This window comes from Panthera leo, chromosome D3, assembly GCF_018350215.1.
Source record: "Panthera leo isolate Ple1 chromosome D3, P.leo_Ple1_pat1.1, whole genome shotgun sequence".
Taxonomy (NCBI): Eukaryota; Metazoa; Chordata; class Mammalia; order Carnivora; family Felidae; genus Panthera; species Panthera leo.
The window spans coordinates 70,359,226-70,374,491 of record NC_056690.1 but is presented as its reverse complement, the minus strand read 5'-3'; the positions used below and the strand labels follow the sequence as shown (position 1 = coordinate 70,374,491).

Genomic DNA, 15,266 nt, shown 5'->3' with positions numbered 1-15,266 from the left:
TCAAGTGAATAATTTGGAGGGATTTAGAAAAGCTATTATGTTGAGCAACCCCACATCTAGTTCCAAAATATCACTATCCCAGCAGAAAACACTGTACCCATTAAGCAGCTTTTCCCCTCCCCCAGTGTCCATAAACCACCAATCTGCTTACTGTCTTTATGGATTTACCTATTCTGGGTATTTCATATAAATGTAGTGTATAAGTACGGCCACAAAAACAAGAAATCTATATAAGAACATCAAAAATCATGAGAGATGGGGATGGGGGGATGGGAGGATAGGACAGATGTTTAAAGGTACTAACCTGTAGTGACAGTCTTAAGAGATAGTAACTCCTAGAGATCTAATACATGATATAGTGAATATAGACAACAATACTGTATTATAATCATCACACTTGCTAGGAGACTACATCTTAATTGTTTCAACCACCAAAGAGAAATGATATAACATTAGAAGCAATAAATATCACTACAATGGCAATCATACTACAATATATAAATATATCAAATTAACATGTTGTACATCTTAACTTTATACAGTGTTTTATGTCAAATATACTTCAATAATAATAGTAATAAAGAATTACAAGAGATATACAACAAAATAATTGGGCCACTTTAAAAAGTTAATGTCCTGAAAGACAAACACTAAGGAACTACTGCAATTTAAAGAAGACTAAACATATGATAACTAGATGCAAAACCTAAATCAAAAAAAAAAAAAAATGCTATAAAGGACATTTATTGGGACAACTGGCAAAACTGAAACATGTACCATAGCTTACATAAAAGTTTTGTAAAATTTTAAATTTCCTGAATTTGATAACCATATGTAAGAGACACCTGTGTTTCGAAAACACACAGTGAACTATTAAGGGGCCAAGAAGTATGATGTACGCAACCAAAGCCTTTCAAGTTATTTCAAAATAAATTTTAAAAAGACAGAAATTGAAATGGTAGCATTGATCATGTGTTTGTGTGGCTCTTCCAGGAGAGACAGCATTATGTGTCACGATTAAAACTTTAGTACCAGAAGACTGAACTAGTATTTGCAGTATATTGGTGAGGTAGGCACATCTAAAATAATACGGGATACTTTTACTTTAAATCAAAGAAAATCTGGAAAAAAAAGCATTTTGTAATCAGCACTTGTTGTATAGTAAGAAATGTATTTGGTTTTTGTCCCCAGTTTCTGGAACAGAGTTCCTAAAAATCTTTGGAATTTCCTGCATGATAGGAGTATTTTCTGTTATTCATAAGCCACCCATTTTGAGGTGACCCAGGGTGGACCACTACAAAGCCTCAGGGAAGAGCTGGTCACCAGAAACACCAAGCGATTAGAGAGCAGGAATTTTCAGCCCCACTCCGGAACCTCCAGAAAAGGGAAGTGGGCAGGGGCTAGAGACTCGTGAAGAAGGAGATCTGCCAAGCTTTCAGGTTGAACACACCTAGGTGCTGGGGGTTGGCACACTCAGGGAAGGCAGGGAAGCCCCACATCCTCCCCTGACTCCCATCGATACCCAGTTCTACGGATCTCTTCCATCTGTTCCTGAGTTGCATCCTTCTATAATAAACCGGTAAAGGCAAGTAAAGTATCTCTCTGAGTTCAATGTGCCATTATAAAATCATCCAATTTGAGGAGGGGTTTGTGGGAAGCCTCAGTTTATAGGTCAGAAGTATAGGTCACAACCTGGACTTCCAATTGGCATCTGAAGTAGGGACATCTTTTGCGACTGAACTCTTAACCTGTGGGATGTGAAGCTATCTGCATTTGGACAGCGTCAGAATGAGGTTAAATTAAAGGACACCCAGTCAGCATCTGCTGAGAACTGGTGAACTGCTGGGTGTGGGGGGAAAAATTCCCATGTTTGGTGGCCAGAAGAATTGAGTCTGCAAGTAAGGAGAATTAGTTTTTCCTTTCAGAAGTTAAGATCAGCACTCTAATACATGAAATCTACTTTCAACTCCTGGTTAAAGTTTTGCTATCAAACACTGAATTTAGTCTGTTTAATAAAGATAATACCACCTGTCAAATCTACCTTACAGATAATTTTGATGATCAAATGAGAGAATATATCCAAAAAATATATAGATGTTATACCACTTAAATTACTTTATTAGTAAGTGATAGTAAAATAAAATATAAAGGTAATTTTAACAGTGTCTTTAATACAGCAGGCATGACGGGGCGCCTGGGTGGCTCAGTCGGTTGAGCACCAGCTTCGGCTCAGGTCACGATCTCACTGTCCGTGAGTTCGAGCCCCGCGTCGGGCTCTGTGCTGACCGCTGAGCCTGGAGCCTGTTTTGGATTCTGTGTCTCCCTCTCTCTCTGCCCCTCCCCTGTTCATGCTCTGTCTCTCTCTGTCTCAAAAATAAATAAACGTTAAAAAAAAAATTAAAAGAAAAACACAGCAGGCATAAGTAAAAAACAAACAAACTTAAGGGGAAAAAATTCTGCCAAAATTAGAACCAAGGACTAAGAGACAGGTAGCCTTAATATCATCTGGGGAGGCAACAAGATAAAATGTTACGTTATGCAGATGTGATAGAAGGAGAGTGAAGTAAAAAAAGGAACCAAAAGGCAGGGCTTCCAATTTTTAATCAACATGCAAAATCAAGCTGCCTGCTTATGTGAGTTTCTGGGATACTGAGATATGCCTGTGGTTTCTCCCCTGGTGTGTCATTCACATGGCCTTGCCCTGGAACTTACTCTCTGCTGTTTACAAACTGGACTGGGACAGAAACTGCTAGGTCACTGGCTGCGGGAGACTACTCACCTTAGCCTCTTACTTGGGGTCAAAGGAAGCAATGCAAAGGAGACCGAAATTAGACAGAGGTCATGACTAGGGGCAACGAGGACAAGCTTTGTAGTCAGACCTGAGTCTGAATCTGGACTCGGCTCATCACCATTTTGCAATCAGTGGTGTCACCCAGGCATTCCCAAATGGTCTCTGAATTGGTGTTCATCTGGGACACGTTTTTCATGGGTCTGTGGCCAAATGAGAAAAATTGGGACAATGCAATATAGTCTTTCATAAAACAAAACTTATGGTCTTTGTTTTTGTGTTCTAATTACGATCTTCATACCTTTTTAGTGATAAAAAAAAATGTCCTTTCTTTTATGAAAAGACGGGCATTGTAGACTGTGGTAGTTTTTAAAAAGGTCATTAACCTTGACAGAATTAAAAGTTGGCAGTCTATGTCTGGTCCCAACTGTCCCCCTGTGCATGCTTGCCCAAGAAGTCCCAAAGTCTGGGAACCACCGCCTTACAAGTCTTACTTCTCTTATCAATGAACTAGCGGAGGGCAAACTCTATTGGGCAGAGCTGTGTGTAGTAATCAGGTATTTGTAAAGTATCAAGCAATTAGAGCTTTATCATCACCATTAAGAGCCTGACTACTTGACGTGAAGGTTTATTCAATAAAATCCATATCCAGGCAGGTCAGCAGTAGTCAAAAACAAGCTCTGGGTTCAACTACCAGATTTAAATCCAGGGTTGGCCAGTGCTAGCTCTGTGATTTTGAGTAAGTCTGTTGCAGTCTTCTCATCATTCAAGTGGGGATGATAAGCAACAGGACCTACTAAACAGTACCATTTTAAGATTTAAATTAGATAATCCATGTAAGATGCTTATCACAGTGCCCTCTAAGTGCTTCAATGTTAGTTACCTAAGCACTACTAGTGGTAGTAAGAGACTAAGGTGGTCAGAAGGTGCCTCTTGAATGCCTGTGAGTATCTGCATCAACATCTTCTGGTGTGAAATCCTTATTAAGAGGCTGTAAGGATGATCATGGTTAGCATTTATTTATACGATTTCAAATGAAATCTCTAGGTCAATAATGAGAATGTGGATGGCATACAGGTCCAGGCAACATCAAATGTCATTCTAAACAACATCTACAGAATCAATATAGTATTTTTCATTACTTTTGAAATTTGTACATGTTGATCAACAGAAATGATATGCAGCCATACAATCAAAATGGTGACTTTAAAATAAAAGTTAACTTTTAATAAAATAGGTTTTTAGAAAATCATATGTAGAGTGATTTTGACATTTAGTACGAATTTTGTCCTCCCTCTAAAATTAATCCTCAGTAAACTATTACAGGTTTCAACATTACTTGTTTTAAAATATTACTAAGTTTGTCAAAAATTCACCAACCTAAATTAGAATTTTAGTTTAACTTAACATAAATTTTAATATAGTTGAGAAGAGCTTATTTTTATAGGAAATTAAATATATTTTATGGCATTATAGAAATTAACTTACAAAAGAAATTCTCAAATGGTAAATGAGTTTTTCTTTTATGAATTTTTTAACGTGTTTTCATAACAAATGTATGAAAGAAAAAACATTACACATAAACACCTTCTAAGGGTGAAATCTGTAAACGCTTCCTTCTCAAGAATAACTATTGAGCAAGGGTATATTTAATTCTCAAGAGAATGAAGAACTTCTACAAAAGCATAGCCCAATATTCCCTATTAACCTATGATAAAGGTTATAGCAGCATATCTGGCCGTTATGCCTAACTTCTCATTAAGTCTTTATAACTACCATAAAAGAGTCAGATACAGGTTACAAATCAGAGTTCAAACCTAATTAAAGGTTCAATATTAGAAGCCAAGAGTTAAACTGTTTTTTTCTATATTTCTGCAAACCATGTAACATAGTAACATGTAACTCAATTAGTTTTAGTAATTACACAGTAGATTCTATACTTATCTATATTTTGTATAACTACTATAATTAATATATATATATATATATGTATATACACACACACACACACATACACACACACACACATACACGCTCATACAATACAATGGCAGCTGAGGAGGGGTAAATGTGGGCAACCATTTCTTCTCTAACTTCCAGAATGCCTGGAAACTAAAGAATAAATTTATGAGTGAAGAATAAATTTTAAAATTAAAATTCATGAGTACAACTCTGCAACTAGCTCAACAACATGAACAATGCTTAAGAAGCGTACAAGGCAAGGTTAAGAGGGGGCTGGAGCTGTTATGGTAAATTGCCTGATTCTGCTTGAGTTCAAATCCAGGCTTGCTACCTAAAACCCGGGATCTTGCGCAAGTTACTTAACCTTCTTAAGCCTGAGTTTATTCATTTGTAAAGGGGAAATAACAGTACCAACCTCAAAGTTATTTTGAAAAGACTCACGTAGAGAGTAGTGTCCAGACCGTAACTGACAATCAATAGGGCTTCCATTGCTACCAATAGCAACACTAAAAGAAACAACAATGCTATTATTTTGCCAGAAGTGATTGCCACAAGCATCAGGAAGGTAAATCTGATAGGAGGTAACACTACGTTTTGTAAGGAAGCACTACTGTTAAGATTTTTTTTTTGAAAAAAAAATGTATTGTTTTGATTATGCTTCTCATTAAAAGGCAACAAGCTTTCTGGAATTATTTTCATAAGAAAGTCAATTCCAGGCTCGAAAATGTAACACCACCACACAAGCAGAAGTGGTTACCACCAGCGTCAAAGGAACACCTGCCAGTCCTGGTCTACTTATGACATTTTGCCTGACAGAACTGTTCCAGTCTTAGAACTTTCTAGCTCCTAACAAACTTCCTTTAAAGCGAGGAACGAACACACACACACACACACACACACACACACACACGAACGAGCGCGCGCGCGCGCACACACACACACACACACACACCCCGCCTAACTCCTGTCATTAATTCATCCCTGCAGAAAGACATTGGTAATAGGTGTCTAGCCACAAAATCGGGTGTTCAAAGGGCGCGGAAGGGAGCGATGCTCGGGTTCTGGAGGCCACAGGATCTCACTCCGGGGCGGGAAGGGGGCCACCCTGGGACCAGCGAGTCTAGAAACGGGGAAGTCGCGCCCCAAAACCGTGTCCGGGGAAGAGCCGCGGACGCTGGAACTGGGGACCGCTTCAACCTGACCACTCCCCCACCCTCAGCCCCGACCCCAAGAACCCCTTCCCATTGCCTCGCCCCGCCCATCCGCTAAACGGGTCCGTGCCGGCAGCCCACACGGAAGCCGGCCGCAGGTCCGCAAACGGCTTCACTGGCCGGACAGGAGGAGGCCGGCGCCCGCTCCCCTCTCGGAGCTCCCGCCCTGGCCCCGCAGTGCCAAGCCTCCCGCGACGGAGCGCCACGCGAAGCCTTACCCCAAGTCTCGCCCCGCGACAGGTGGTGCTGCCGGCGGAGAGGCCGCGGCCCTGCCGCCCACCCAGGCGATGCTCAGCTGCAGCCGAGTCCGGCCCTCCCCTTCCCGAGCTTCGCGGAGCCGGCGCTAGCTCAAGCTCGGACTGGCATGGGCGGCCAACAGCCGGCGAGGCAGCCTAAGTACGGCGGCGTAATGAGCAAGGGAGTCGGGAGGCCGGCCGGCGCGGCCTGGGGCGGAAACTGACGGGCGCGCGGACCAATGCGGAGGCAGAAAGCCGGCCCCGGAGGGCGGAGCTGTGGCTGAGGCTTCGCGGCCCGCGCGCCGGGGTTCCTTCCCCTGGGCGCTTTCCTCGGTCTGTTTCTTTGAGGTTTCTGTTTTGAGGCCGGGCGCGCGCCCGTGTGCACTCGATCCCGAGGAATGCGAGAGGGGCGGTGTGGAGTAGGAGTCCGGAGATACAGGCGACGCCCGTCGTTCCATGAAAGGAACGGAGGCTGGTTTACAGCGGACCTCGCATCCCTGGGCTGCGGGGATACTCGAGTTGATAGCTGCGCGGATACTCGAGTTGATGGCTGCGCGTTCGCGCGAGAAGAGGCTTTGCGCAGGCGCGGGCGGGCCGGGGGATGTCGGCGGGTACCAGTCTTCCCAGTCCCCAGGAGGCGAGAGAAAGGCTGGGAGTTTGGGTCCATCCTGAATAGCCCATGGAGGCAGGCAGAGGATGAAGGAGAGATTAAGAGCTGGGTATAGGTCAGGAGACTAGAGAAGCAGAAGAAGGGGAACCCAGGAAATGCGAGGCCTCCGCACTTTAGGGGCGACTTCTGTTTCTGAGCTATTTTTTGTGTCTCCTCGCTCTTTTGCAGAATTCTTTGCTGCTCTCCACGCCTGTTAGCACAGTTACTGGCCCGCGAGGAATTTACCAATCCCTACCGTCACAGTCACCATAAATAGTTCAATGTTCTCTCAGAAGAGCACTGGAACCCTACATTGTCATCTTGAAAGCGGCAGGGACTGCACCTTAATACATCTTCACTCACGGTTATGACATTGGAGGCTGTTTCTTCACTTTTTTTCAGAAAATCTTATAACCCAAAACTTCTCGGCTGTAACTGAGTTTACTTTTGAAGTATGGTAATGATAATTTTATTTATTTTTTTTTTTAATTTTTTTTTTCAACGTTTTTTATTTATTTTTGGGACAGAGAGAGACAGAGCATGAACGGGGGAGGGGCAGAGAGAGAGGGAGACACAGAATCGGAAACAGGCTCCAGGCTCCAAGCCATCAGCCCAGAGCCTGACGCGGGGCTCGAACTCACGGACCGCGAGATCGTGACCTGGCTGAAGTCGGACGCTTAACCGACTGCGCCACCCAGGCGCCCCGATAATTTTAAAGTGAAAGTGTGAAGGGTAAAAAAAGAGTCAAGGAAGATGGAATAAGAAAACTGAGTGATGGAAATGTAAGGTAGAGAAAATTGAGCGGAAGTTGAGAAAAGAGAGTTATCCATTCTTAAACTTACAATTACGTGAAATCTGGAGCAGCTGACCACTATGAGATGGAAGGGTGGGGCATGCTTGGAAACACCGTAGTTAGTTGATAAATGATAGATATGGCTGCTATAGTAACCATCTCAGTAAAAGAAGGACTATAAGTAACCATCACCTAAAAATAACCCTGCTCGCAAGGAATTGTCAAGAATATCAATCGGAATGAGAGAAACTTCAAAAATTACAAAAGTCATAAATGCTCCATTAATAGAGGTAAAATTGTTTTGTCTTTGAAAGACAGTTCGTCCTACATTAGAATAACCCATGGATGGGACTTATTTTTGTTAAATTGAGGTCATTTCATTCCTTAAATGAAATACTTGTTAATGTCAATGAGGCATACACTACTGTTTGGTGGCCCACCCCAATACATTTTTCCTCCCGAGTCCCTTTGGTGACTGGTCTGAGGCTTCTTATTCAAGACAGCATATGGCTATTGAGTACCTGAAATGTGGCTAGTCTAAATTGAGATACACACTGAGTATGAAAACAGTACAAAAAAGAATGTAAACCATGTATGTTGATTTTTTTAAATGTTTATTTCTTCTGAGGGAGATGAGGGATAGAAAGAGAGGGTGTGAGAGAGAATCCCAAGCAGACTCTGTGCTGACAGCACATGGGCCTGGAACCCACGAACCACGAGATCATGACATGAGCTGAAACCAAGAGTCAGACGCTTAACTGACTGAGCCACCCAGGCACCCCTCTTGATTTTTTAAAATATTGATCACACGTCAAAATCTTTGGAGAATTTTGGTTAAATGAAATTTATTATTAAAATTACTTTCCTCTCTTTTTACCTTTTTCATGTGACTACTAGAAAATGTAAAATTGCATATGTAGGTCCCATTTGTGGCTTGCATGTATTTCCATTGTATAGTACTAGTCCAAGAGGACCCTGTTAGAGTCACATACATGGAAGCTGCTGGGCAAGACTTCTGGAAAGCCGTTTAAAAAATAAGCTCAACTGGTATATGCCTTTGGCTTTTTTGCTTCATTCCACTTCTTACCAGAAATGTTTGGAGGCGTGGCAGCCATCATTGCACCATAAGATGACAAACAAATGGATGAAGGCTTACACTCTAAGGGTATTGGCAGGATTAAAGAACTTGGATCCCTGATAGTATTATTGAGCCACATTCCACCATGGTTCCTAGCCCCATATTTCTTACTTTGTGAAAAATAAGCCTCTGTTTGTATAAATCAACTCAAATAGGGTTTTCTGTTGTTTGGAGCTAAAAATAATTACTAACAATTACTGTTAACATGCACGAAAATCGTGCTCCTTGCCATAGTATCTTAGTTATATACTTCTTTCTTTAGAATAGTTCATAACTCAAAAAAAAATAGCTCATAACTCAAATTGAGGATATCAAATCTGAAGTAGTAGGAGTACTAGTAGTAGTAATGATAATAATAGATTTTCCACGTATCTGTTTTCAGTCGTATGGACTGAGTGCCCCAGATCTCACTGAAGGTAATATATAACTTATAGGATATGTTCCTTTAATGTCTTGTCAAATCCAGAATTTTCTAAGTTCTCAAGTTGGCTCCAAGGGCTTCATCTGTTTGTATGATCCAGAAGTGCAATCCTTATGGTACAATAAATTAGGGGAAGGCTATGTATAGTCCTCAATTCCAATTTTGCTGGAATTAAGCAGATAATTTATTACTTAAATATTGCTTATTATAATACTCAAGCTAAATTTTACTTGGCGCTGTGAGCACAGAAATGACTGATTGGGTAAGTTATAAGAACTTAGCTTTTAAGGAGAAATTTTTGATGCTAGAAGTCAATAAAGTGGTTAGCTTTAATGGGGGGTTGGCTGAAAAGAGACAAGGGAACATTCTATATCTCAGTCTGGACGATGACTATATATGTGTACATATGTTAAAATTCATCACACTTGAGTGAGGTACTTATACACTTCAATGCATGAATTTTATCTCTACCCCAACCAATACAAAATAAACCTTTTGCATTGTGCATTGCTGTTTCTTTTGGAGTAAATGCCCCCTGTTGAAGATCCAGTACCTTCATTTTAGGCTTCTTCCTTGGTAACCTCCACTGGACCTCTTAGGAAAAGTGAGGGACCATTCCTGACTGTCCAGAGTGTAGCTCACTGGGCCCTGTAGAGTTGTCAAAATGACCGTGCAGACAATACAAGCCTAGAAAGAAGGTACAAGCTCTTCCAGGAAGGATGGATTACAAAGCAGGACATCTGGTAAAACAAAGTGCCAAGGCCCAAATTAACAGGAAAGTAGGAGGAAGAAATAGGTATAGGGCTTGGTCACTCAACTAAGGGAAGGGCATAGGTATGGATAAGTTTGTATAAGTCTTGTACTGTTGTGAGCTGAAGCTGCTATTTCAGTTTGTCTTCAGGTTGGCTAGTCCACTTGTGAAGTAGGAGGAGCCTTAAAGGGGCAGGCTTCCAGGGCACACTTGGCCAGGTGACTTCCCTAAAAACCCTTCAATAGGCAGCTTAAAGTGGAAGGTATGCCAGTTATCTCAAGATGGGTACACTCTTGCCCATCTTCCTAAAAATTAAAGGAAGATGCTTAGAGAAACTTCTGTACCAGTTGCCATGAAAATAGAGTAGCTTTATTTCATCTAAGCACCAAGTGTGTTTCCTTAAGGAAAATCCATATTATTGAGTTTTCAGAGAATTATGGAAGGTTATTCTCCTTATAATGAGAATATATGTAGTAGGGTCATTGGTTTTAGGTTGGCACATCATCTATAGCAAAAGTAGATAGATTGTGCTAATCACGTGTTTAGATTTACACAACTCCATCTGCCTTAGAATAGAAAACATTAATAATGAATACTGACTGCACCACTGGGAATTATCCTTCAATAAATTAGGGTCATTAAAAATGCAAACTCTTTAAAAATGAAAGAGAAAGTAAACTGTATATCTAAAGGCATTTGTGTCCAGTCAGCCTGGTTTGGAAGTGAGACATAAAAGCATTTGACGTTAGAAGAAGGAAAGAAAGAAAGAAAGAAAGAAAGGCATTTGGTGTAGGTACTATCATTAAAAAAAAAATGTGGTTTTTTTTTTTAATGTTTATTGATTCCTGAGAGAGAGAGAGAGAGCATGAGCAGGGGAAGGGCAAAGAGAGAGGGAGACACATAATCCAAAGCAGGCTCCAGGCTCTGAGCTGTCAGCACACAGCCCGATGCAGGGCTCGAAACCATGAACCATGAGATATAACCTGACCTGAAGTCGAAGGCTTAACTGACTGAGCTACCCAAGAGCCCCCAAAACAATGTGTTTTAAAGTACAATGAAGTGCCAGGGCGCCTGGGTGGCTCGTTCTGTTCGACATCCTACAGATCAGGTCATGATCTTGCAGTTCACAGCTTGTGAGTTCCAGCCCCTCCAGCCCCCCATTGGCACCCACTTCAGATCTTCTGCTGTCTCCCTCTCTCTGCCCCTTCCCTGCACATGCTCTCTCTCTCTCTCAAAAATAAATAAACATTAAATGTTTTTTTAAATAAAATACAATGAAGTGCCAATGATGGTAATTGCCACTTAAAAAAGTACTAACCATTTTTTATATAATTAAAATAATGTAACTTGTCAGCATATCTAAAAGACTAAACTACAACTGTAACTAAGCAGTAATTAATACCATAATAAGCAATACCTTCATTACCAAAATATTCTTAAGGAGAGTTCTAGAAACTTTTGTGAAGCACAAAGAAGGTAATATCATAGGCTTATTAACAATAGAAGAACCTCTACTCCTTAAAGAAAAATAACACTTTGGTGTTTGTGGATAATATTTTACCTCTTGATTTTTATCTAGAACTTAGGTAACCTGAAGAGAGTAAAGTAAAATTTGCTAGCATCACGTCATTGTGGCACAACCTTCTTTCTTTCTCTTTCTTTCTTTCTTTCTTCCTTCCGTCAGCACAGAGCCTGACACAGGACTCAAACTCATGAACCACAAGATCATGACCTGAACTGAAGTCAGACACTTAACCGACTGAGCCACCCAGGTGCCCCAATATCTTCTTTCTTTTATGAAGGTGATTCAGTCTTACTAATGCCACCTCTCAAATTTTCTGGTTGTTTGGTGTTATTCATTCTAAATCCTAGTCTCTCTTCATGATTATCTAATAAGCCCTTAAGAGAGGACTGGAGGAGCGGCTAGATTGGCATCGAAAGATTGTTAGAAAAATGAAATCTATATCCCCACCCCAGACCTACTCCATCAGAATCCAACATGGTCATGCACATTAGCATTTGGGAAGCATGGAGGACCCCTGAAGTTCTAGATTCTGTGAACTCATGCTGCTGTGAATGAAATTTTATATATAGATATGGGATAATGAGAAACCCACGACACTTTCTTTACCTTCAAGAAGTTGCTGTGCCAAGGCAAAAGCAGTTCTCTCCTTCCCACAATGAGAATATGTTATGCTTAAACCACAAGCAGTACGATTTTATTGTTCATTCATCAGATGTGTAGTTATGATCTAGGCACCAGGTAGAATGTTTGCACCAAATAGAATGTATGCAAAGTCTCTGGCTGATGTCAGGGAAAAAAATCCCAGAAATGTTTGCCTTTATTATTCAAAAAATGTTCCCGGTATCTTGAGCATAACTTTACATGCAGTCCTTAATAGACCCCACATGCTTCATGGTTCTTAGACTACATGGGATGAAAAGGTACCTCTGAGATTCTATCTCTTGGGGGCATTACAGGGACACTTTTCTATAAAGTTTTCAAGCTTTCTGTGGCCAAGAGAGTAGCTATAATAGATAACAGTAATTTAAGAAAAAACATGAATTAATAATTTGGGCTTAAGTTATTTTACTCCTAATCCTAGTCAATATATTTTACTACTAAGCAATAAATGGCGGGTTCTTTGGCACAAGGGATATCAGAATCCTAAAAACAGCTTTGATGTTGTTAAATTGAATATGTCATATCTGTTAGATCAATAAGATGTGGTCTAACCATAAAAGAAATCTCCTAGGCATGCCTTTCCTTCCATTAGTTTGCTTTAGACTTGCTAGCATTCTGAAATGTTTCTCAAAAGTGAGTCACCCTCCACACCAAGCTGCACTCCTGGGCTGGGAATTCTTCCAGATATCCTTACCATGGCCACTGGCTATCTCATGAATGTCTGGGGAACCCAACACCTCCCTGGAGGTTTGACTCAATACTGATGGTTCATATTAGAATTTGATCATCTTGGGGTCTGCACCAATTTCAGCAATTAATTGGAGCATTCTGGTTTTTAATTAATTAATTTATTTATTTTGAGAGAGAGAGAGAGAGTGTGTGTGTGTGTAAGCAGGAGAGGGGCAGAAAGGGAGGGAGAGAGAGAGAATCCCAAGCAGGATCCACACTGTTGGCCCAGGGCCCGACTCAGGGCTAGATTTCATGAACTGTGAGATCGCGACCTGAGCCGAAATCAAGAGTCAGACATTTAACCAACTGAGCCACCCAGGCGCCCTAGAGCATTCTGTTTTAATAGACATCCAAAGTGAAGTAGAATGTCTTTCCTTCATTATACTTGAACCAGAATTATATCGCACAGAAGAACATAGAATAAGAGGTTAGTCCAAAATGACACAACCTTCCAAAAATTATATCTGGATTTTTTTGGAAATATTTATTTCTTTTTTAAAAAACATTTATTTTGAGAGAGAGAGAGCAAGCAAGGGAGGGGCAGGGAGGGAGAGAGAGAATCCCAAGCAGGTTCCGTGCTATCAGTGCAGAGCCTGAATTGGGGCTCAATGTCACCATGAGATCATGACCTGAGCCAGAATCAAGAGTCAGATACTTAACTGACTGAGTCACCTAAGTACCCCTCAAAATATTTTTTTATCCCCAAATTTCTGGTATAATGATACATATGCTACTTTATAATACATTAAATAAAAATCTAATGGTGGGTCTAATAACTAGTAATGATGAATATAAATGATGTTTCAAAGTATCTGCAACAGCTGTAAGGTGATATGAGAAATCTGTGGTTTCTGTTAATCCTGGCAGTTTGTCGTCTTCATCCACAAACAAAATGCTAAATTCCAGTGAAGAGATAGCAAAGATAAGTATACTTTTCTCAATCCAAGTTCACCTACCACCTGTGGCCAAGAACCCTGTGTACTGGGGCTGTTTTGATCTCAGTTTAGCTAGGAACTTCCTTCTATCAGTCAGCAATTTATGAGTTCAACTTCTGATACCGGGAAACAGTTTCCTGTAGCAGTTTCTTTTGTCAGATCTCCGGTTTCAAGGATATGTGGAGACATTCCCTGTCAACAGGTCTTTTGTGACTTTCAGTAAATTCTACTCCCTTTCAATTTATTGAGTGTTCCTTGGGACAGTGTTACCCGGGCTTTCCTGTGGCCTGGTGAAACAAATGTGGGTTTGCCTGGTCAGCATTGCAGAGGGTGCCTTCAAGTTGAAAACTGGCCACAATTTCCAGTTGGATTTCACCGAATCCAGTTTGGATTTCAGCATCCAAAGTTGATAACTTAGAAAACTTCCCTTATCATCTACTATCCCTTGTTAAGAGGAATTTGTTCACGTCTTTCCTTGTGCTAGAGGCACATATTGTGAGACACATTAAGGAAGTGATTTTATTACTGACATTCTTCCTCTTGGAGTAATTGCTCTAGAATATATTTTTGAAAGCCTACCACGATTACTTTTTAAAATGCATTTTACAATTTTTTTCTTGGTAGAAGAATGTATCCGAGTTCCTTTTGTGAAGAAAAATGACTTGTTCATTTTTTTAAACAAAAATACAAGAGAACAACTCTGCACCTTTATTAATTTACTTTTCAGTTAGTTCAAATCCTTGAGGTATACAGCATCACACGGATTCTGTGGCCAGTGGCTTTAGCAGGAAGGTTGCTTCAGAACTGGGCTGGGACCATCCCACTGTTTCCATGAGCACTAGCTACTTGTCTCCAGATTACTCTGGTTTTATTCAGTTCGCCACCAGGAGTCACTGTGCTGTTCTTTGCTTTGTACACACAAGCCCATCTCTTGCCTAGATAGAATCCAGTGTCATTTAGAACATAAACACCTTCAATTTTAAGAAGAGCTGTGTGCTCCCTCTGGTTCCAGAGACTCCAACTTATAGCCAGCAAAAATGGCTTTGGACCACAGCCTTCCAGACATATTTGTCATTTCAGGAGTCCTGCTCCCCGCACACCTCCACAGGTTCCAAGATGGCGGAGAGAGCGACGTGTCATATTTTTATATTTCACTCACATTTTCTGAAGAAGATATGAAAAGCAACTGTCATCCTTATGTAAGTGTGGAAAAGGAATAGAATTTTATTTCATGCCAGCTGTGAAAATAACATTCAAAAAACATTACGCCAACAATGAGAAAAGGGAAATCAAACTGTTCAGTCATGAATTCAGCCCAGTGTGTACTTATTAGGGAGGAAAGGAGAAGTGAGAAGAAAATGTGAGAAGGAATATCCTGGAGCTCATTTTACTCTGTCCAAATGGGAGAGCTTGACTTGCCTCCAAGGTGTTAAGCCCTTTAACAAACAGCCTGCAGCTCTGTTCTCTC

The 15,266-nt window shown here is 40.9% G+C and overlaps 1 protein-coding gene and 1 pseudogene across 4 annotated transcripts in view; both read right to left on the bottom strand.

The window, feature by feature from the left end:
- The window catches only part of ME2 (malic enzyme 2), a 55,370-nt gene extending 48,891 nt beyond the window's left edge, over positions 1-6,479 (bottom strand). Inside the window, exons 1-2 of one of the 4 annotated variants that reach the window (XM_042911165.1) lie at positions 6,180-6,477; positions 2,780-2,991 (exon numbers count right to left, since the gene is read on the bottom strand). The gene's annotated coding sequence lies outside the window, so the exon portion shown is untranslated. Of the gene's footprint in view, positions 1-2,779; positions 2,992-5,165; positions 5,966-6,179 lie in introns of those variants that run through there. The other 3 variants (XM_042911167.1, XM_042911164.1, XM_042911166.1) reach the window with 3 other exon arrangements.
- An 8,051-nt stretch (positions 6,480-14,530) lies between these two features.
- On the bottom strand, positions 14,531-15,266 carry LOC122204050 (annotated as a pseudogene).